Consider the following 24,406-nt stretch of genomic DNA (forward strand, 5'->3'; position numbering starts at 1 on the left):
GTGGTCTTCATGATGGAGTGATATCCTTTCTTGAAGGTTTGTACCCCTCATGTCATCTTACTGTAATTTCTCCCTGCTTTCCCAGTCATCTATTTAATACAAGAATTTGATTTATTGGATCAGTAAAAACTAAATACTAAAGCCAGATGTATAATTAACATGTGGTCCCCATCCTCAATGTGTTTGTGGTCTACTGGGAGGGGTCATTATACATTTATATTATTGATTCATTTTTTTTTCTCTGACTACCATGTTTAAGTATCCTATCTCAGTAGCCCTATATCTCTGTTTGCAAAGCATAATGGATTGAAATTTTTTTTCCAGTTAGTCCTTAGGTCTTATTTGGCTTAGGTCACCACCTCCCAGTACTTTTTCTGGTTCTCTTTACTGTATCTGCCCTTAATTATCTCTAGTTATATGATGGTCTAGTGTCCTATTACTATAGATATATGCTGTCAAAATAATTTTATAGTGAGACTCTATATCATAGAGGAATAATGAGAATTGAAAATTTTTTTCAGGGAAGGGAGAGAATAATAGTAAAAGGGAAATTATGAAATTAACAACCGAACTGCAATGCACTTGTATTTTAAAGTAAATATTGGTAACTTTTGCAGGGGGTGAGGAAAATGTCATAATATTAAATGAAAACAATAATAAAAAAGTCATTATTATTCCTGGAAGTTTTAAAGTATTTTTCCCTTTTTTTTTAAATACAGTCAAAACCTTCACTCGTTGCCCATCAAAGTACCCTTAGAAATATGAAAAGTTAGATTTTTCTTTTGTCATTTCTAACTCAGAGATTGATAGTCCTTTATTCTATCCTTTCATGAATTGTCTTGATTTTTTATTTCAATCTCAATATTATAATTCTATTTCATATATATGCTGAGAGGACTTAAGACACCAACATGTATTTTATGCAAATCAATTGAGTATGTACAACGCATTTGGTTTGTTTTTATTTTCCAAAGTTAACTCACATGTGCTTCTTCCTTTAAAATCATATGACATGCAAATGTTTGAACAGTGTCATTCTTTGACCATGGCTTGCTTCTCCTTGGTTGGCATCCTCACTCCAACCCACATCTTCCTTCTTTAGAAGTAGTCCAGTTGTATCTCTCTGTTTAACAGAGAAACCACAAGGTGGCATTCTTTCAGAACACAGGTTTGCCTTTATACTTTGACATCTGCAGTTTGAAGACATGTGAGTCTTTAGTTACATTAAGGAATCAACACAAACATTTCCTGTTGTAGATCTTTTGGCTATCTGATTAAATTCTACAGAAGTCCTTAGCATGTATATATTTTAGCACTGAATTTTTTGTTACGTTTCATGGTCATTCATCAGATTTAAGATTTTGTAATCAAGTCTCCTACCCCTTTCCCCACCCATAACTAATGTTTTCCTCTGTTCAAAGTGTTTTAAAAGCCCATTTTTTTCTTCCCAACATCTAGAAAATAAATCTCAGTTGATCACAGAATATGCAATAATGCATGGTGGTTGAGAATGTGGTTATAGGAGGCAGACTGATTTGAAAACCCACTATTAATTTTTACATGAAGTCTGACCTTGGGCAAGTTACTTAACCTCTCAGTTTCTTTTTTAGTAGCACAAACCCTCAAAGGTAACAGTTGATATTAAAGGAGATAATGTTTATAAAATACTTAATACATCACCTGGCAAATGTTAGACACTCAATATATTATAACTGTATTTACTAATCACAGCATCATGCTCAAAAAGCACACATCCCCTATCTGTACTGCATGAACCATCTCCTCAATAATAACCTTAGACTTAAGGTGATGCTTTAGAAAGTTATGGAAATAGTAATACGCTATCATTCAATTAATGTGATTTAGTTGGCTAGATTAGCTGTTTTACCTAAGTTTCAAACATGCTACAAAGTAATAACCAAAAGAAACAAGCAAACACCAAACAATTTTGATTTAAAAAAAATTAGGTTGGAGGACATAGAAAGTTCAGAGACAAGGAGTGAGGATGCAAGAGAACAGGACTAGAAGGTAGCATAGCATCCCTATTCAGGAACTGCTTCAAGGCCAGCATATTTGGGGTGCAGATTTAATTTCCTTCCTGTTTTCTAACACTGTTACCTGTCCTAAATTACAAATAATTTTGCCTAATTTAAAATATGAAACAGAATATCTGATGTCCCTAAATTATAGTAAAATTTACTCACTATATTAAAAACACTAGTTAGTCACTTTGAAATTTAACAACACATGTAAACATACATTACTGTTTAAGTCCATACTCTTCTTGACTGTGCTCTATATATCTACACTACTATGGCATCATTTATACTCATGAGTTGAGGAAAGAGAGAGTCCTTTTGTAACTTCTAAGTCCTGGGCTCTCTCCCTATTTTTCTTTATTTATGCACTCAACTATTCATTCATTCATTCACATCCTATTGGTTGAACCGCACTATATATTTTTTTCTTTAGCATTTATTTTTGTCAAAAACATTTTTTGTCATTTTAAAAAAGTAGTTATGAGTATGAAAAAGTTTCTGATTTTCAAAATCTTGGGACTTTCAGTCACTCTTACAGTATTTGGTTGCAAGTATATACTCTGTATATGAAAGATAACCATTCTTAGAAATATCAGAAGAAATAGACAATCTGCCAATACATATTTTCTATTATCTACACTTATTAAGAAATGTAAGTCGATTAGAAGGAGATATGTAGTAGACAGGAAATGTTAAACTGCAATAATAGACACCCAGTTTTCAATAGTTTAACATAAAAACCATTTATTCCATGTCTCAGTAGGTATTCAGGTCAGCAGAAAAATTCTACTCCAAATGGTCATTAAGGGACTTGAGTTTCTTCCATCATTGTTTCACTATCCCATAGAGCCATATCATCATAATATCCAGCCAGATAAATAATAATAATAAAAAGAACATGGAAGAGATAAACCATATTTTATTGTAGCCTCAGTCTAGAAGTGATCCACAATGTATGTGCTTATATTCATTGCCAAAACAGTCACACAGACATACCTAGCTATGGGGTAGGGACCTAGTTATGGGGAAGGGGCCTGTCTAAAGAGAGAGGGACCTAGCTGCAAGCCTATTTCTAGAGGAAGATGCAAAATAGAGTTCAGTGGATAGTGAGAGATTTCTGCCACAGTGTATGAAAGGGAAGCTGTATTTCAATCATATTTTTGTTTACTCTAAAATGATAACTTGCTAGTCTATTGATACTTGTCCCATTTTGCTGAAGAATCCCTCAAGGAATGATAATTTAAATTCTGCCTGTTCCTAAATGAATAACATGTTATTTCGGAGTGTGGGTGGCATTAGTTGTAGAAGGGGGTGATCCTTCTTAATGTAATTTTAAATAACAGACCCAATTTAGTGCAGCACCAGCAAAGTATTCAATTAAAATCACATTATTAAAATAAAAATTAATGTTCTGTTGCTGAACTGCTTGGCTGAATGCACCAATTAAAAGTTTTCTTATCTTCCTCGCTTCCTCTCCAATCTCTTTGGAAAGAGAAGACACAAATACACAAATATACACAAAACTTTCTGACTAAATATACCGAGTCTGAAGGTAAACATTGTCCCTAAAATACTGTAATTGCACAATTATCTATGGGATTTGTGATGTGTAATGTTGTAAGTAAAGTTTTTTTAAATACATATTGCATATATTTTATTAAAACAAATATAGCTTCTACATTCTCATGCTTCAAGCTTGTTTTTCAAACTATATTAACCTTAACATCTTACTTCCTCCTCTTATTTTCATAAAAAGACTTGAGGAGTCACCAGGCATAGTTGCAAATTAGGTGGGAAATAGTTAAAGGTAATAAGTGGAGAAAATTTTATACTGTGGCCTCAGATTTTAAATCCAGCTTTTATTCAAGTAGCCAATAGGCTAGGAAAGACACTATCCTAGAGCCAAGAACCTTAAGCAAGCCTTCAGCATGAATTGTACTGCATAAATCTTCCCTACTCATTTTGTCATTATCAAATAATTTCCAAACACTTGTCATTGACTCATGTTTCTTATTTTATTATCCACTCTCTTTGCAAAATATTTTTTACTAAGCCATTCAGGTAAATGTGCTTTTCCAGTCCCTCTCACCTCTGAAGAACACTTCCACATGGACAGTTGCTTTCCTTTCTAGATCTCTTTGTGAATAAAATTCATAAGGGGTTTTGTGAAATAGAGCAGCTTCCATTTAGATTCAGCTGTTATTTTCCATATTCCTGAGCCATTTGACCTTTCAGGAAGTTAGCTTTCCAGTTCTAGTGGAAAAATTGGGGAGTTCATATGTAATGGTTAGCAAATAGTTGAACATCAATTGTGCCCTCACTTTTTCCAACATTCTGCATAGCACTGGGAATGCAAAGATAATCATAGCAACTACCATCAAGTTACAGATAGTCTTTCACATTTGTGTACATTTGCACATGCTGATTGATATATGTTTTGTCAATTGCACAAAAACCAAATTTCCTTATTTTAAAAGAAAACCCCTCCAAATGTAAATCATCCAAAGTCTTTTGAAAAATGCAGCAAGTGGATTTACCACTAATCTCAATTTTTAAGATAATTCCTTTTGATTACTATGTGATTAGAGAACAAGAGATACGAAGTAGATATTAAAAATGAAAAAAAAAAAAACGTTGATGCAGCTAGCAATCAGGAATGACTTTTTTCATATACTGGTTTAGAAAAAATCAGAAAATTAAGTCATAAAACAGCAAATGATATTTTTCATAAAACTGAATGTACATGAAGTATGTTTTCATCAACAACAAACATGCACACCACATAGGAAGACAAAACACCTACACACGCCAATCATGATCATTACTATCCAAAGTACATGTATAAAGACATGAATTGGTGTGAATATACTATGTATATAACCAGAGATATGAAAAATTGTGCTCTATATATGTAATAAGAATTGTAATGCATTCTGCTGTCATGTATAAATAAAAAAATTATATCAAAAAAAAGAAGCAAATGAGAAAGAAAAATCAGTAGAGGAAGAGGCTCTATGGGTAAGTCTTGAGAGCACATTACGAAGCTCCTTTATTCTTCCAAACTTTTTAAATTGTGCAGATGTATCCTGGAGAATGGTTTTAATCAAGACTATAACCTAAGAACATTGTCCCTCACTCTAGGAAATATGTACATTTGTTGTGGAAGTGTAGTAAGACTGGGAACTATGAAGACTTGCTTGGATTATGACTTAGGATACCTGTGAGATAAGCTAATTTAGGAAATATGTTCCTGTTTCCAGAAACTTTATCCATGGTTAATTAGTTATCTCCCATGAAGACACATGTCAACTCCATAAAAGGAAGTACATTTGCATTTAATGAATATTAGTTCACATTTTCCTGTATCTGTTTGCTGATGTTTTAAAAGAGGAAGTTGGCTTATGCTTAAGGGCAGTTCATGATGAACTTCCTGTCTTGTCAGTTCAAGGAGCACCAGTCTTTGTTACAAGAAGCCATCAAGCCACAAGAGGCCAGGAATACTTGGCTGATCAGCCTCTTCCCTGGGCCACCTCTCAGTGCCTAAACATACTCACCTAACCTTGAGGAGTTTCACTCATCTACAGTTTCTTTATTTGGCCATTCATGAAAAGTGGTAGTTAATTGTTTCACCAAAATTACTCACATTACCTTAAATTAATATTTTCCCCTTTCTATTTAATGATGTTTAAAAAGAAAAACTCTACATAAGGTTTTATTTTTTAAATGTGGTTTCTATCATACTATGAATAAATAATAATTGTATAAGAAAACAATAAGGATTGTGTGAACAGATTGCTCTCAGTGGGAATGAACTCCAAATATCAGGGAGAGGGATGACCTAGAATCTCAAAAAGCTGAAATGTTCCCAGAAGGAGGCATTCTCTCAGGTACTTTTCTTCCAGACTTGCATAGCTTCTCATCCCTGAGAGGTACACAGTACATATTGAAATAGGTCAGCATGTGGGGAGATATTAAAGTTATGTTATCTGCCTTCTGAATCATGTCATTCAGTGCTTTAAATCACCCTTAGAAACTGAGGAGAGAAAGACCTCATTAAAGCAAATCAGGCCAAATTAATAAGAGAGCACGTTTTGACTCTCTTGTGATGCATATGCATACTCATATAGCTGAGAGTTAGGTTGAGAGGGTGACACAAGTGGAGGTTGGGGACAGCAAAAGGAAATTGGAATGCACCATTTTTTACCTTATTTATCTTTCACCATGCCTCACATACCTGCATTTGTACCATACAGATATGCTTATACAAGTGTTGCCTGGGATTAAAATAAGCCTGCTTTATAGGTTATGCTTGCAAGGAACAGCTTATAGTCCGAAAGGGACATGGAGAAATGTGAATGGCACATGCAGTTTGAAGGAGTCGGGGAATTACAGTTGCATGTAATCTGACTTCGTCTTTTATATCAGGCATTGTACATGGATTATTGCAACTAATTCTCACAAAACTCCAATGTAATGATTATATGCCCAGTTCCATGTGATAGATGAGGGAGCTAGAGTGAAGTATGAGCTCAAGGTCATACAGTTTATACACTCATTCTCTTTAAAATTTCTATGTGCTTTGTAGATAACTGTCAGAGAAATTTTAAATACTTGTTTCATCAGTATTTAATTCCTTACTGATTTGTTTCAATGGTCCCCACTGGCTACATAAAACAAAAAACAAACAAAAATATCCCACGATGAATTTCAGACCCTAGAATCAGAGGCCTAATTTTCTGTTCTTTAGGCCTCTATTCTCATAGGACTGACCTGCATATGCCTTCTTTTGCTGTTTCTCATATAACTTTAACTTTCCAATGCCTAAGCCATTTCCCCTACTTACGAACTGGTTAGTTTCTAGGTGATTGGGATGTGAACTTTCCCTGGCACAGAAGAAAGGCCAGTTATCCTGGCTGAGTCTCTTCTTGTTTAGCCTATACCGAGCTTTCCTCCTGCTCTGTTAATCAGACATGCACCAGTTGTCCACCATTAGCAGTATCTGCCTTCTTCCCAGTTGTCTGCCCAGAGCAGTTTCCTAGGACTTCTGTTTAGGAAACTACTTCAGTGTGCATGCTTTGAAAAATAGCAATGTCTTGTACACTTCCGGAGGTTTGACGTCTGAAATCCATGTACTGACAGGGTTGTGCTGAAGAGTCTGTTCTCTGACTCTCCTCTAGCGTCTGGTCATTTTGGGGCAAACTGGCACTCGTTGGCTTGTAGAAGCATCCCCTTGACCATGGTGTACATCTTTATAGGAAGTCACCTGTGCCAATTCCCCATTTCTCTAAGAATATCAGTCACTTTGAGTCAGGACTCACCCTAATTTAACTAATTGTATCTGTAATGATCCTATCACAAATAAAGTCCCATCCAATGTAGATCTTCATCATTTGAAATTGGAAGGGACATATTTTAACCCACAACATTGCCCCATTGTTTACCCAGTGCTCTATTTATGGTATTCTCTGATTTACTTAGGGAATGCTGAATCAAACATCTGAATGCCTTTGTGACTTTATGTGACATCTGGTAACCTCTGCATCATAACAGAAACTTGGGAGATGAAAACAGTTAAAATAGATCCTAGAGTAAGTCACGTCTGATAGCTGTTATCGACCTTATTGCTTCACAGATTAAGAACCAGCAGGGACCAGAAGGGGAATTTGTAGTCTGTTCCTGGGAAAGGAGTACTTTGTAAAATTCAACTTCTTTCTGTTTTGTGTTCTAAGGATGATCTTGTCACCTTGAGCACTTTGGCTAGGTTTGTTTACACACAGGTACAGTCTGCTCATATAAGATTAAGTATGGCTGAAAGTAGAGCTGGAGCCAAGGAAAATATTATCAAATACTTACAAATATCATTAAATCAGTATTTTGGGTCAAATCAGATGGATTAGGTGTTCTCTTCTGGCATCTGGAACAAAAATACAAAAATATAGCTTATCAGTGTCACTTTGAGTTACCATGTAATTCTACAAACACATTACTTTACCCACATAACTCAGGACAGGGCATTCATAATAGTATTAAGATTTCATGGTGTCTACAAATCTGGACTGTTACATCAATGAGATATTTTTAGTTTTGGCATATGTCTCCAGGACTCTGTTCAAGAATCATTTTGTCCTTTTACAATTTTATGAATTAGAAAAAATTTAAAGGTTAAGAAGAGAAATACCAATTTTTGAACCAAGGTTCAGGAAGTATTTTAAAAGATTGTTTTGAAGTTTGTAACTAAGTTGTACAAATGTGCTGTAATCCCATTCCAAAAGAAAGTTCATTCAATATTTACTAGTAATTAAAAAGGATAGAGAGAATATTTTAAAATGTCAAGCGAATGAAAAATAAAGAAGAAAATTATAACTTTGCCTCCGGAGTAAGTATACCAATATTAGAAAGTAGAAGTCAAACGTTTGTAGGTAATTGGCAGAGAATGAAGACTAAATAGATGTTTAACTACTTTTTAAATTCTAACCTTTTCTTGTTTATAGAAAAAAATATATAAAATATATGCTTTATATCTCAGTTCCATCATTTGCTATAAAACTATGGAAAATACTTAAACTTTCAGAACATACTCAGCCTATTTACCATCATCAGTAGATCAAACTAACTAACTTGTGAACGTGATATATACAAAGTCATCTATTTCTTGAGATAACTAGTATCTAGGATTCAGGATAAATTGCCATTTATCCAACCAATAACAATTGTTTTATTTAGAATTACCCTGTTCTTTATTAAGTTTGGTTGAAGTTGGTCTATAATGCACTTTGGGAGATTTTGACATTTGCTGTCAGAGATTTAAGGTGTCACCATGACAGGGACATGAAAAGTTGGCAACACAGACAGAAATAGGTAGTGGCTTTTAAGACTTTGTGTCAAAAGAAACCAGACTAATAACACTGAAAAATAATGGATGTATGAAGAGGATTAGGGAAAATGACTGCATAGCATAAGTAGATAAGGACACCATGGAACAGTGATGAAGGGCAGAGAGATTCTCCACAGGCCAGCACAGAGCAGAAATCTCAGAGGAATGCACAATGAGACAGTAAGGGGCTTTATGGAAAACCTGCTGGAATTATTATGGTTTTAAATTTTTATAAATCCCATTGATAATAAAAGATTAAAGATTATTTTAAATTATCAAAAAGTAAATAAGTGATCACTTTTTTGGTTACCAAATAAGTACATCATGCTGTGTATCTCCCAAGATGCAAGAGAATGGCTTAAAGTTTAAAATGCTTTAGTGAATGAACTGTTCTTACAGAATACAGATGAGGTTTTCAGCAGTCCTTTAAAACTTTTCCATTTTAAAAGAGAAGAAGAAAACATGGAGAAATCCAGAATCAGTCAATGCCAAAATGCATTCATACACTCATGTGCACACCAAGTATTATATAGTAGGATATCTCACCACAAAAAAACGTATTTGTTAATTTTTTTAATCTGTTGTATCTGTCTTTAAAAAATCTAAATTGAGTGGGGAATTAACTTTTGAAGGGCAAAAGCAGTTTTGCTTGTTGTGGTGAAACAGTCTATGATAGTGTTTTTGAATCTGAGCTCCTTCAAGGAAAGGACTAGACTGTTCTTCATCCATTCCACTCCCGGTTCAGAGCTAGCTCTAAATATTTATTCACAAGTGAATGAATGAATGGATAAATCATTGATCGGTTAACACATGGTATGAAAATTAAAGGCAAAATTCCCTCATTTCTTACCACAAGTTCTTTTGCTAGTTTGGCAAAGAGATCCTGAAGAGGTATTTTTTGAGAATGCTGAGGAACATTTAAAGCCAGAAATATTACATCAATCAGAAGATTGTAGTGGTCGTTGGCAGCCTTGAGAGAAACCTTTGAATCTAAAGGCCACTGAAAAGCAAATCTGAGGACACATTCCCATGTTGAATGTAAAGGCTGCAAAAGAACTTACTCAAGAACCATCACACTTGCATTTCTCCCTTTTTATGGACTCTTAAGCTAAGAGCTGCAGGGACAGGAAAATTCTTTATCACTGTCTCTGGCACCTCGCCAACATCTGGCCCCCTGTATCTTTGGCCCCTTGGCAATTTCTGGCACACTATTAATGCTTCAATAAGATTTTGGTGAATAAGTCTATGAAGGAATTAATGATATCAGAAAGAGGAAAGTTAAGAATGAAGCACAAGAGCTATGGGTATATGCTGATAGAGTAAAGGATTGACAAAGTGAACTGAATGCTCCATAGAAAGAAAGGAAAGACATTGAATGGATATGAAGGAAGGGTATGAAAAAAGGGTGACAGATTCCAAAAGAATGAAAAGCCTGGGGTGTAAGAAGGGGTCTTTGGGTCAAGGTTTGCTATATTGAGTTTGGGTTTATTTTCTCTAACCAAAAAGTGTTTAAACAATTTGGGAAAAAGACAAATCTGAAAATCACAACAAAGCAAGGTATGTATTATGTTTCTCCACAGACCTCATAAAAGAGCAATTTACTCTTGCATGTTCTCTAAATGTTTACAAGAGAGAATGTTTTATGGGCTTACTGATTTCAAATTCCCTTCCCATCTCTGATTCTTAACTAATTCACTTAGAAAACAAAAACTTGAAACACTTAGGAAACTACCAAGATCTTTCTAGAGCTTTTTCATTTGAACTTTTGAGTTCTGGGTTGGTCATTTTGTCTCAAAATTAACATAGAAATTGAAAAAAAAAACACAACAATGATGATTATATTTCAATAAAGGTAAGAGTGGTCAGATCTCAGATTTTTCAAAATCCTGTGTTCTTGTCCAACTCTGACTTAGCTCAGAGGAAATGGGTCAGTGGGAGCAGCAGAGAATATTGAGTGATGTCAGTTCATGTTAGCCCGAGGAGTCAGGGCTGTTTACTCCCCAAGCTTATAGATTCATAGTGAATAGATTTTTTTTTTATCACTAGTGAATAGGAGAATAAAAACTCAACAAGCCATGGGACTTAAAAGGCTATTCTTGGACTAATAATCTTTGTTTTGCAGATAAACATAATGAGGAGAAATATGTAAATATGTAACCCTAGTTCAAGGACATAAATGTGAAAAACTCAGGATTTCTGATACTTTATGTAGCATATTTTCATTATATTACATATTGAAAATAAAGATAGTTGATTATGTTAATGACAAAGAGAACACATTGTGGTCTAACACCTTTGAGAGCCTAGAAAAGTTCATTTATTGGATATTCTAAATTTACAAGAGCAAATCTTGTTCATCACTACCTGTCCATATGCGCTTACAGAAATTTGGCATTTGGTAGGTTCTCTCTGTGTGTGTGCACGCGTGCACGTGTGCTAGCATGTGCATGTGTGTTTTAATTGAGGTATAATTTATATACAATACCATGCACAGATCTTAAATATTCAGTTTGTTGAATTTCAGGAATTTTATATATGTGTAACCATGTACAGAATACAAATATTCTGTATATGAGTCCTTTGCCAGACATATGTTTTATGAAAAAGTTTTCCCAGTCTGTGGCATGCCTGTTCTTTTTCTTAATGCTGTCATTTACATTACTCCAGAAAACCCCCTCCTGCCCCTTTATGGTCAGTCTCCCCTTCATTATGCCCACCAAGTGACCACTTTCTGAAATATATCACTACAGTTTATGTTTGCCTATTCTTGGAAATTGTATAAATAAAATAAGTGAGTGAATAGATTTTTTTGTTGTTGGCTGTTTGTTTCAGTCCTAATGTTTTTGAGACATTCATAATGTCTTCTGAAATTTATTCCTGTTGTTGCTTACATCAGTAGTTCCCTCTATATATTACACAGTCGCTATTTTTGAACCAGTATGGCACATTTTGCTTATTCCTCCTTTTGATGAACTTTATGATACTTACCCTTTGGGGTGATTATGACTGTTAAAGATTGATGTAAACTTCTTTTATAAAATGTCTTTTTGGGGGACATTTTGAATGCATTTTCATCCCATTGTTAGCTACTTGTGTTTCTCCTTCATAAGTGACTTAAGTCTTTTACCCATTTCGTGGCTGGGAAATTTGCCTTTTAATTTTAACATATAGGAATTCTACACATATTCTGTATATAATTTTTTAAAAATCTATGTACTGTGAAAACTTTTTCCCAAAATGTTTCTTAGCTATTTGTTTTCTAATAAAGTTGTTGTTAAGGAGCAGTAAATGTTAATGAATTTCAACTTATCTTTCTGTTTCTTTTAGTTACCAATTTTTGTGCACTGTTGAAAACAATTAGCCTACTTCGAGGTTACAAAGATTATTTTTTGTTGTTCAGAGAATATAAGGATTACATTATTACACTAAAATATTTCCTTTCACCTATCAAATCAACATAGTACCTTGTCCAAAGATTAATTGACACTATATTTGTGGGTCTATTTATGGAATTTGTTTTGTTCCATCAAACTGTATATTATAGGTTTAAGCTAATTATTATATTGTCTTGATTAATATAATTTTATAAAATTAGTAAGACTTACTATAGTAAGTCTTAAAGTTAAGTAGTATTAAGTCCTTTTAGTTTTTTTTTATTTTAATTTACTCACATTTTGGTACATTATAATTATGCATAATTGTGGGATTTCTTATTATATGTTCATATGTTCACATGATACAACAATGTTTTTTGGTCATTATCATTCCCCAGTATTTCCCCTTTACTTTACACTGTTGGTCCCCTTTTAATTTTCAGAAGATCTTCCCATACACTTTTTTTCTTTCCTTCCCCGCCCCCCTGTATCTTCTCAATATGACAGAAAACATACAACTCTTGACTTTCTGAGTTTAGTCTATTTCATTTGACATACTGCTCTTAAGTTCCATCCATTTTCCTATAATTAACAGAATGTAATTCTTCTTTATGGCCAAATAAAACATCATTCCATATATATTCCTCTTTTCTTTATCCATTCATCCATTTGTGGATACCTAGGCTTGTTCCTTAATTTTGATATTGTGAATTGTGCTGCTACAAACATGGATTTGCATGTATAGCCGTAGTAATATTTTAATTATTTAGGATAGACATTGGGGAATGGTATAGTTGGGTCAAATCCTCTGACTTTAAAAAAATATATATTGTTGTTGTTGTTTTTCCATTCAAGATCCTTTGCATCTTCACCCAAATTTTAAAATCAACTTGCCAATAGTTTTAAAATGGTTTGCGGGCAATTCCATAGATATTATATTGAATTTAAAGGGCAATTTGTGGAGAATAGACATCTTTAAAACATTTTCTCTATGAACATAGATATAACTCTCCATTGATTTGAATATCTTAAAATTTTCAGCAGTATTTTATAGTTTTTAGTGTGTAGATATTGCAGAATTTTCAATAGACTTTTTCTATATATTTAATAGTCTTTGATGACATTGTACACTATTTTTTTCTATCTTCAGTCTTAGAATCTAAAAATACAATTGTTTTATTTTAATTTTGGTTTTTTTGAATGATATATAAATAAAATTGTGCATATGCATGAGATATTTAATAATACTCCAATACACATTTATATTGTATAATGTTTAAATTAGGTTAAACATATCTCTCCCCTCAAACATTTATCATTTCCTCATGGTAAAAACATTCAAACTCCTTTTATCCAGCTTTTTGAAATATGCAGTACATTATTGTTTTCTATAGTAATTCTACTGAGCAATAGACCACTAGAATGTCTTGCATCTGTGTAACTATAACTTAGTGCTCTTTGACAAATCTTTCTTCATTCTTCCCTCCCCCTAACTCTCTTCGGTGTAACTACCATTCTATTCTCAAGTTCTGTGTGATTTTATTTTGATGTCAACGATATGAGTGAATTCTTGAAGTACTTGTCTTTCTGTGCCTGACTCATTTTAATTAATATAATGATCTCTAGTTCTATCAATGTTGTTGTGAATGACCAGATTTTATTATTTTTTATGGCTAAATGATATTCCATGATGTGTGTGTATGTATGTATATATGTGTGTGTGTGTGTATGTGTGTGTGTATATATATATATATATATATATATATATATATATATATATATCACATTTTCTTTATCAATTCATCAGTTGATGTATATTAGGTTTTTTATATTTTTTAGCTATTGCCAATAGTTGTGCAATGAACGTGAGAGTACAGATGTCTTTTTGGCATAATGATCTCACTTTCTTTCACTATGATACCCAGTAGTGGGATAGTTGGATCATATATTATTTCAGTTATCCTAAAAACTGCCATATTGTTTGTCATAAAGACTGTAATAATATTCTCAACAAAAGTATTTAAGGGTTTCCTTTTTTCCACATCTTCATTAGCATTTGTTATTTTGTGTCTTTTGGATAGTAGTTACTTTGAATAGCATGAAATGATATCTCATTGTCGTAGTAATTAGCATTTTAAGATGATTAATGATATTGAACATATTTTCATGTACCTGGCTAATTCTATGTCTTCTTTTAAGAAATGTCTATATAGGTCTATATAGATCTATTTTCCCCCCCTTTTTAATGTTATGTTATGTTATTTATTTATTTATTTTTGTTATTGCATTTTGGAAGTTTTTTAAAAATATATTTTGGATATTAATCCCTTGTCAGATGTACAGTTTGCAAATATTTTCTCCCATTCAGTAGGTTGTGTGTTGATTCTTCTGATTATTTTCTTGGCTAAGCAGAGCCATTTTAGTTCATTGAATCTCATTTGTCTATTTTTTGTGTGTTTTGCAGGTTTTATCCAAAAAAAGCCTTACTCATTCCAATGTGCTAAATCATTTTCATCATGTTTTCTTCTAGTAATTTTAGGTCTCATATTTAAATCTTTAATCTATTTTTAAAATTCTTTGGTGTTTTCTTTATGAGGGGTTTAAAAGGAATTAAATTCAGGGGCACTTAATTACTGAGACAAATCCCCAGCCCCTTTTATTTATTTATTTTAATAGGTTATTTATTTATTTATTTATTTATTTTGAGACAGGGTCTCGTTAAGTTGCTCAGGGCCTCTCTAAATTGCTGATGCTGGCTTTGAACTCACAATCCTCCTGACTCAGGCCCAAGTTGCTGAGTTTACAGGTGTGTGCCACCACACCTGGCAAGTCTTTGATTTATTTTGAGTTGATTCTGGGAAATCATGAGAGATAGGGATCAGTTTCATTCTTCTGCAGTATTGCACAAGTCTCAAAAGTTTCATGGAATTATGATCTTTCTTAAGTGTCAAAATGAGGTGCCAGAAACTGACTATATAATCACAAGAATGGACAAATTTTGGACAGAGAATTTAAAAGAGGTGTATTAAGGACATTTGATGAGCTTCAAGAGAACAGAGAAGTGATTCATTATTTTAATGGAGCAACTTAACAGAGGTAAGGAAACAATTAAAAAAAATCTTGAGTTGAGAAACGTACCAAATGAAGTTAAAATAAAAAATACAATGGAAGGCGTTAGTCGTAAAATAGATCAAACCAAAGAAAGAAATAATGATCTTGAAGTTAGGCTTTTTAAAAAAAACACAAATTTGGAAGAGAAAAAAGGGCAAAAGAATGAAGAGGAATGAAGAAAGAAGCAAGCTGGGGGATGGGGAACAGGAAATGAAACGGAGTATATTAAATTCCATGCATGTATGATTCTGTCAAAATGAACCCAACTACTAATGTACAACTGTAATACTCTAATAAAAAGAAGAAGAAAGCTTACAAGAAATTTGGATAGTATGAAAAGAGCAAATATTCAGAACATTGGGGTTCAAAAAGGACTTGATAATGCCAAAAGCATAGAAAGTTAATTCAAAGAGATAATAACAGAAAAATTCCTACTTCTAGAGAAGGATACAAATATCCAGGTACAGAAAGGTCAACGGCCACCACTTATATTTAAATAAACAAAATGTACTCTAATATAATCTGAAAGATGAGAAATTAAGATTCTCAAGTAAGAGAAAAGAAATGACAAAAGAATTGGTGTTCCAATTCACCTCACATTAGATTTCTCAGAAGATAACTTATAGGTGTAGAATGAGATTTTCACAGCACTGAAGAGGGAGAAAAAGAAAACTTCCAACAAAGAATACTGTATCTAGTTAGCAATACTATCTTTTAGAAATGAAGGATAATGCTGGACATGATATTATACACCTCTAGTCCTAGCTACTTGAGAGCCAGAGGTGGTAAGAATGCTGGAGCCCACAAATTTGAGACTAACATGGGCAACATAGCAAGTTAAAAAAAAAAAAAGAAAGAGTAAAAAAAAAACAGATTATACTAAAAAAGAAAAAAGTATGCTTGATTGTTGTGAGATGGCATTGAATCCTAAAATTACTCTAACATAGTAACCTCAGTCTCTTTGTAGATTTCATGTGGTATTCTGGATATATAATCACTTTCTCTGCAACTATCTCTTCTAATTACTCCGATTAGTTTTTTAGCTTTTTATTTATTTTCCTGCCTTTCTATACAGAGGGAGAATCTGGGAAAATATTAGTTGAGAGAGGACATTTTCACTTTGTTTTGTAGAATAGGAGAAAAGTCCAAATATTTCTTAATTAGGGATGTTAGCTTTAGAATTTTTTATAGATTTTTTTTTCATCAGTTTGGGGAGGATTCCTTCCATACTTAATCTGTTTTAGTTCAGAATATACATACAATTTTGTCAAATGTTATTTTATACATGAATTGAGATAATTGTATGGTTTTTCTCTTTTATTTTGATGTGTGGTAAATTATATCAATTGACTTTTTAGAACATTAAACCACATCTGCTTACCTGAGATAAAATCCATCTGTTCATAACCATCATTCTGCATGCATGTGTGGGCATGTCCTCAGTTTTTCTTTCTTTTTAAGAATTTTGCGTTTGTAATTTTTTGGTCTCGATTTTTATGTAATATCTTTGCCAGATTTTGGTATTAGAGTTTTTCTGACCTCATAATAAAGATTGCATGTTTAAAAGAACTTACATAGAATTAGAATTTCTTACTTCAAATCTTATAACATTTCAGTTACGCCATCTGAGGCTTGGGTACCTATATAGGCAGATTTTTTTCATTATGAAATTTAACATCTTTTGCAATTTCTAGGCCATTTGTATGTCATGTTTTTTATGTCAGTTTAGATAAGTATGTTATTCAATTTGTCCATTCATCTCCCTTGTATAATATTTTAGCTTAAAGTTGTTTATTTTCCATACATTTCCTATACTCTCTATGATGTCTCCTTATTGCTCTTAATGCTGATAAATATGTGTGTTCTCTTTTTTCTTGATGAATCTTGATAGTGTCTAGTTTGTTAATCTTATTCATAACATTAATTTCAATGTTTTGGTTATTGGTTGTTTTATAACTCATTGATTTTTTCTTTAGTCTTCATTATTTCATTTCTTTGATTTGCTCTGGGGTTAATTTAGTCTTTTTATCTAGTTTCTTCAGGTAGAAGATTTGATCATTTGTTTTAAACCATCCCTCTTTTCAATATAAACATTTAAACTATAAACTTCCCTGTGGTGATGGTTTAGTGGAATCCTACAAATTTTGATATACTCTTTACTATAATTCCTCTCATAAAATTTTCTAATTCCTTTTATGATATCTTAGCTGACCCATCTTAAAGTTTTTTGTTAAGTTCTGAATATTTGAGAGTTTTCTATATATCTTTTTTGTTCTCAATTCCTATTTTGATAAAAATATGTACAGAACATGTTCTTTGTATAATTTTAATAATTTTTGAGGGCTTTTTATGGCCTAGTATATGTTCCGTTTGGGTAAATGATCCGTGCACATGGACAGAGACTAGTGGGATGTTACATATACATTGTTCTCTACTAATGTGTTAAATAAAATATCTGAACATAAATGTGGATTTGTCTACTCCAGTTAGTCTGTCAGGTTTTGCTTTATGTATTTTTCAATACTATTTTTCTGGTGCATACATACTTGGAATTGTTATGATTTCCTGATCAATCAATCCCTTCATAATTATGAAATGTTTCTCTTTTTCTCTAGTAATGATCTCTCTCTGGAGGTCAATTTTACTGATGTTAACATAGCCATATGAAATTTCTTAATCTTACTCTTTAAGTAGCATATTTAACCCAACAAATCTTAATCTTAACAGTATGTTTTCTTCATCTTAGTGTTTAAGAAGTATGTTTTTTTCATACATTTACTTTTTTTATTTATATATAAAATTTGTTATTTGTAAATGGCATAGATTTGTTTCTTCCATACACACACACACACACACACACACACACACACACACACATATATTAGTATACAGAAATTTATATCTTAAGATCTCTAACATTTATATAGAATATTTATCTATTAACCTTTATGGTAATTACTGATATAGTCTGATTCAAATGTTCTCTTTTTGTATTGGTTTATATTTTTCCCATTTGTTATTTGTTGTTCTGTTTCCCCTTAATACCATCTTTGAAGAAATAACAGATATTTGAATTCCATTTTAGCTGACAATTTTAATATTTAGAAATGTGCCTTTGTACTTGAGTAGCCTATCTAGAAAAGGGATCTCTAAATGAAATTTCAGCAATGATGGAAATATTGTATCTGTTTAGTTCAATATGGTAGCCACTTATAGCCCTGGAAATTTGTTCAGTACAAATGAAGAACTGGGTTTTAAGTTTTTATTTAAATTCCAATCTAAATTTATAGAGCAACGTGTAGCTTGTAAGTACAGTACAAATTAGAAATTACATATCTTTAATTCATTACATTCACCTTCAAATAAAGATATTTCAACAGTGTGTGTATATACAGACACACATACAAATAAACACACACTTAAACAAATTTTTTTTTTAGAGAAGTTTTAGGTTCATAGCAAAATTTAATGAAAAGTATAGTGTTCCAATACATCTCCTTTCAAGTCCCTCAACACACACAATGTCCCACCATGGACATACCACATCACAGTGATAAACTTGTTACAAAGTAATGAACATGTATGCCTATGTGTTATAACTCAAAGTTTATGGCTTACATTACAGTTCCCTCTTGGTGGTGTACATTCTATGAGCTTTGACAAATATATAATGACATGTGTCAAAGATAGTACTATGTCATCCAAAAATAGTTTTATTGCCCTAAATAGCTAATGTATTCTGCCAGTTGATCTCTCCCTCTCAGCTCTTCTCTCCAAGCCTTAAGATCTTTGGAAAACTGCCCTCTGTAGAGTAGAGAGGTGAATGCAAGTTTCCTCAGCAGCTGGGAAACTCAGAATCCTAATCTTTCTCAGCAGCATACACACAGGACTTAAAATTTTGGTAAAGATTTGCTTGGTTTCTTCTTAGCTCTGTTCATGGGATATTTTTTTTTTCTCTTCTTGCCAAACTAGCCGAGGAGGAGAGTGGCTTTGTTCGTCTTCTCACCAAGAGGTATTCTCCAGCAAAATATAATTTATTCAAAGTTTCTTTGCTTTGTTGTTTCCTGAAGGGTTTAGGAAAACTGATTTTATATGTCACTGAATTTATTTTCTTTGTTAGGGTAAAATTGCACTCTCTTATCGCTTTATACCTCACAATTGGATGTGGAATTATCACTTGATATATATTTGTTGGTAGTTTTAAGGAATCAGGAGAATATCCTCTGCTGTAGTAAGTTTTTAAGTTATCAGGTGTATTCTTAATTTGCTCCTTGCTATATCCTTGACCAGGATTTTGCTTTCCACATTTGTTTCCCTAAATACAAAAAGGTAGAAATAATTACATCTGATTTATAAACTTTTTGTGAGAACTATATGAACTATATGTTAAACTACTTAAAATGATGCTTATAACATGGGAAGAATTACATGACCATTATTTCTATTTTTATATGAAATAGTATTTTCTTTGGAAAGATAGAATGTGTTCAAAATCTCTTAGCAAGATAGAGAAAGAATAAAGATAATTACCCCCAACTTTGTAGAGGGTAGAATTTAACACTACTACAATTATTAAAACAAAAGGTGTTTCCATAAATAGATTAATGTTTAATCAACCTGAATAACAACTTACAAGTTGTTGGTGAGCTCAGAGCTTCATGAGTGAAATTAGGTTCTCACAATAATGAGCAGGAAAATACACCAATATGCAAGTTAAAATGATCAAAGGGGTAAGCAGCCCCTCTGGCTCTGAGACAGACTTCATCATTGACTGTCTGTGCACCTTCCTGGACTCCCTCCAGGAAACTGAATATCAGATACATTCACCTGTCTTTTATGCCATCTCTAAGCAGCACTGGATGATGTTGCCTGGTCACAAGTTCCTGAGATTATGTACAAAAATAATCCACAGAAACCACTTGGAACATCTTTTTAGCCGTTAGGTTTTTCCCTCTTCTTAGTTCCTCTCTCAAAAGTCTCTCCCCTTTCTTCCTATTGCCATTGCAGTATTTCCAGTTAACTTCCCATTTTCTCTTCCTCTCAAGTACCTGAGGCCAAAGTGACAATAATGATAATATAATAATAACTAATATAGTATCACTTATAGACGAAAGTAATGAATTCATGACATTCATCACTGAATACATTTTCTTAATTCAATAACTGTAAAAAATATTAGATATTGTCAAAGGTCTTTAATAATTAGCAAATGAAACAAGAAATAAATGCCAGAACTGTCTAACTTGGGTCTAGCCAGTCAAAATAGGAATCTGACAAAACTGTGGTCACAACCAAAAATTCTTGCAATCCTTAAAAATTCATAGCTCTGTCTTAAATCTTTTCATGCTGTCATGTTTCTCTCCAGTTATTAAAAAATCTGATCAACCAGTTTTCAGGTAGAGTATTTGCTTAGTTTGTGTAAGTTCCTGGATTCAACCACCATGATACGTGGGAAAAAAAAAAACAATAGCAAGGTAGGGCATTAACTCATAGGAGTACTGAACTTCCCTCCCTCTTTCTCTCAACTTTATTCTTCCCCACATCCTCAAACAAGTCACTCCCTTCCTCTCCCCCCCCCCACACACACACAGTGAGAGAGCAAGAGAACAATCACAACTGACCTGAAAATAATGTGATCCATCTATTCTGATGCACCTTCAGGTTCTGCTACTACTGGTTCAGGGAGGTGCTTTTAGACAAGGGGCTATTACAGTATAAATAGCCACTCATATGATGTCTGGCTCCTTTCCTAATGAATTTGCCAAGAAACAATGTGCATTTCCTGAAGGAAAAAAATGAAAATGTGCGACCTAGACTGGTTCCCATCTGTTCTTGGGCCCTGCACTAGGTGAAGGACCACCATCAGTCACAGGATCTGCTCCATCCACCCCACTAATGGATGGTTTCCTCTTTGCCTTGTTTTCAAGGTTGATGCTTTCTGAGCCAGCCAGCCAGCCAGCCAGGCAGCTGCAGAGGACAGCAGCACAACTCTTGAATCCTGTAGATAATTGCCAAAGGCAGCTGAGTTCAGAAGCCCCACCTGTTAACGAGCTGCCAATTATTTATATGCTTATAAATCACCTTTTAAACACTAACAAGCACTAATAAGCCTTGGCTGCCAGTTACCATGGAAACTGACCACATCTGAAAAAGGAATGAGACTACTGACATATGGACTGTGGGTCAATGGTCCAGTATCTCCTGGCACTGACGTTTTTATTCCTGCACATGAAACTGTTCTGTCCAAGTATAACCTCAAATTACATGAAAAAGGAGGCATATGACATGATGAAATGCCTGCTTCCTCCCCTGCGGCCCTGGGTGTCTAAAGGGGATAGAATTGTGTCCAGCTCCCCATGAGCTATGGGAACAGGCTGCCCTAACTTGTTAAGTGGCAGTTCCTATGTACAGCCACACAGCTGGCCTGCCCAGGCCACCTGCTGTCAGATATTTTATTCCCCAAAGCTTCCTGGGCTGCTAGGCTCCACTGGTCTGAAGAGGTTTTTCTAATAGATTCAGTTTGCTGTTGCAAATAGATATGATGATAAGCTACTTGTGGGATGCTCAGTAATATTTAGTGAGATGCAAGTAATGGTTTCAGATGAAAAAGAACATATTTTTGCTCCCAGCAAACTGAAGGCATTTTCTCTCTTCTTTTAAAAGCTCAGTGAGAAGGCAACCACCCGTGACCCAAAAACTCTTTTTATAGTAGAGAAAGAAAACTACCTTCTGCCTTCTACTGGTTTTCCAAACTAGATATATAAAAGCTCACCATAAGTGGCATCAGGTATGAGATGGCAGCTCAAAGAAGCTGAGGGACACAGAGCATTAGTGAATAGTGACCTAATCTAGCAATAGAGGAATGCGATTGTATCATATTGCCATGACTGATCCAGAAATGGCTTTTGCCATGGATGCTAAAGGAAACCAGTTTTCAATAGGAAACTACTGATAACACAAGGTTTCCTACCCTTCAACATGTATTCAAATTGATTCTTTTCATCTCTCAACCTGCCCACTGAAGTTATTACTATCACTATCATTTATGTTCTTCATCTTAGCTGGAAGACACAAGAAATGCATGAGGCTCTTTGCAAATCTTCAGATTTTGATGAAATTTATGCTAGTTGGGGGGCAAATTTCCCCCCTCCATCCTGGAAAAAATATATACTCACAGATATTTATATCTACATATCCATATCTACCTTTCATTCTTTAGAGTGATTGATGCATATGCCAGTCTTGAAAAATGTACCCCCCACTACTGTCATTTCCATGGAGAGAGTCTACTTTATATTTGGCTCCTACCAGCCCTCCTTACAATTATCTATCCTTATTAGCTCAAATACTCAGGGATTTACAGTGAACACAAAGAGGCAATGATCAGGTCAAGTCTTTGGTAGTATATTATTTATATATATATATATATATATATATTTGGTAGGGTTGTTCTCCAAAGTAGATACATTGGCATGAGCAGAGTGACTGTGCAAATAAAAATTCAGTGGTAGAAAAGGTGTAGGACTCATTAGAGGTCAAAACAGGATCAGTTGTCCTATAAATTTATAAAAATGTAAAGAACATAAAGAACACGGAGACATTGCCATTGATAATGGAGGGGTAATCAATCATATGGATTCCTAAGGAATGTTCACAAAGGAACTTATGGCCCTTCGGTCTTGTTCTAGCAGGTTGGTGTTGAGGTTGGAAAAGTGAATTAGTAATTTTTAAATGTATGTATGACTGATTTAATAAGGAATGAAGTCATTTGAAATGTCAAGGGTAAACAGATAGACTAAATTCTTGGGTAGGTGGGAATATGACCGACCTCCCCACAACTCTGAATTTTCTCAATTGGAGTAGTCAAGTGGAAAGAGTGGATCTTGGGAAACAGGACTATAGACCTGTTTGTGCTTTCGAATGGCTGTGTAGCTTTAGACAAGTAATTTCTTAATTTAGGGCCTTAGATCTCATAACCCCTCTGTGAACTTCATAAGGATATATGAGTTTATGCCCATATAATTAATGTGTTATGAAAGCTGCATGTCTCTAAATAAATATTGTCGGTGTAGAAAGTGATAACATTAATAACAATAATCCTGACCCCTCCTGTCTTTTGGCAGTAGACTACTACTCTCAGAATTGATGAGAAAAGGATATTAAAGAAAAAAAAAGAGGGAGAGAAACAAAAACAATACTGTTCTAGACACAGCTTTAAAGTTGCTGATACAAGAAAGGAAAATGGGAACTTTTTAAAGAGAGGATAAACAGATGCCAACAGAATAGAAAGAGATAGTAGAAGTGTAGGTGTAGAAAGGCAGAAAAGATGCTTGGTTGATGAAGACACTGGAGACCTGGTCCTAATCTCGGCTCTGTGACTAAGTGACCTGAAACAAGTTATTGAATCTCTCAAAGTGGAATATGTCACCCACTAATAAAAAGATATTTTTATTAAATGAAATTGAAAATGGAACCTCAGTATATAAAATCAGCCTAACATTCTGTTTCTTTGGTGGACAGCTTCCTGGGCCTGCCCTTTGCTACCACTTCACAATGGGATCTTGAATTGTCTACTTTAAAAAAAAAATTAAAATTTTGGAAAATCATAGTTTAAAAACTAGGGAACCAGATAGCATCTGGTGGTCTAACAGTATTATTTTTACTTCTGAAATTCAAACACTCCTAAGCCAAATTTGAATTCTCTTGAGGAGGAAATTAAAACTGAGGCTAAAGAATGATTCAGATGGAAAAAGTAGCTTATTGTTGACAAACTTATTCAAAATCAAACATCTAGAAAATCAAACATTGATCACCATAAAGGAAAGAGGTATTCATTCAGGAGCAGTGTCCCCCAAATGAACACTGTCCTCAGAACATTTATATGAGCAGAGTAGGAAAAGGAGCCATGAAAGTTCTCCATAAAAATCACTTGAATTGAACTCTTCATAGTCATTGATACCTTTTATAGCTGATCAAGTTTGCAACCCAATGGGTTAAACACTTCAAAA

The 24,406-nt window shown here is 33.7% G+C and overlaps 1 long non-coding RNA gene across 1 annotated transcript; it reads right to left on the minus strand.

Annotated features, from left to right (window-relative positions):
• Positions 1 to 940: 940 nt before the first annotated feature.
• On the minus strand, positions 941 to 21,625 carry LOC125616891. The gene is made up of 3 exons (XR_007347665.1): positions 21,020 to 21,625; positions 7,893 to 7,953; positions 941 to 1,123 (listed from the first exon to the last, which is right to left on the minus strand). It is a non-coding gene; the product is annotated as an uncharacterized LOC125616891 (long non-coding RNA).
• Positions 21,626 to 24,406: the final 2,781 nt, after the last annotated feature.

This window comes from Marmota marmota, unplaced genomic scaffold (genome assembly GCF_001458135.2).
Source record: "Marmota marmota marmota unplaced genomic scaffold, marMar, whole genome shotgun sequence".
NCBI classification, from domain to species: Eukaryota; Metazoa; Chordata; class Mammalia; order Rodentia; family Sciuridae; genus Marmota; species Marmota marmota.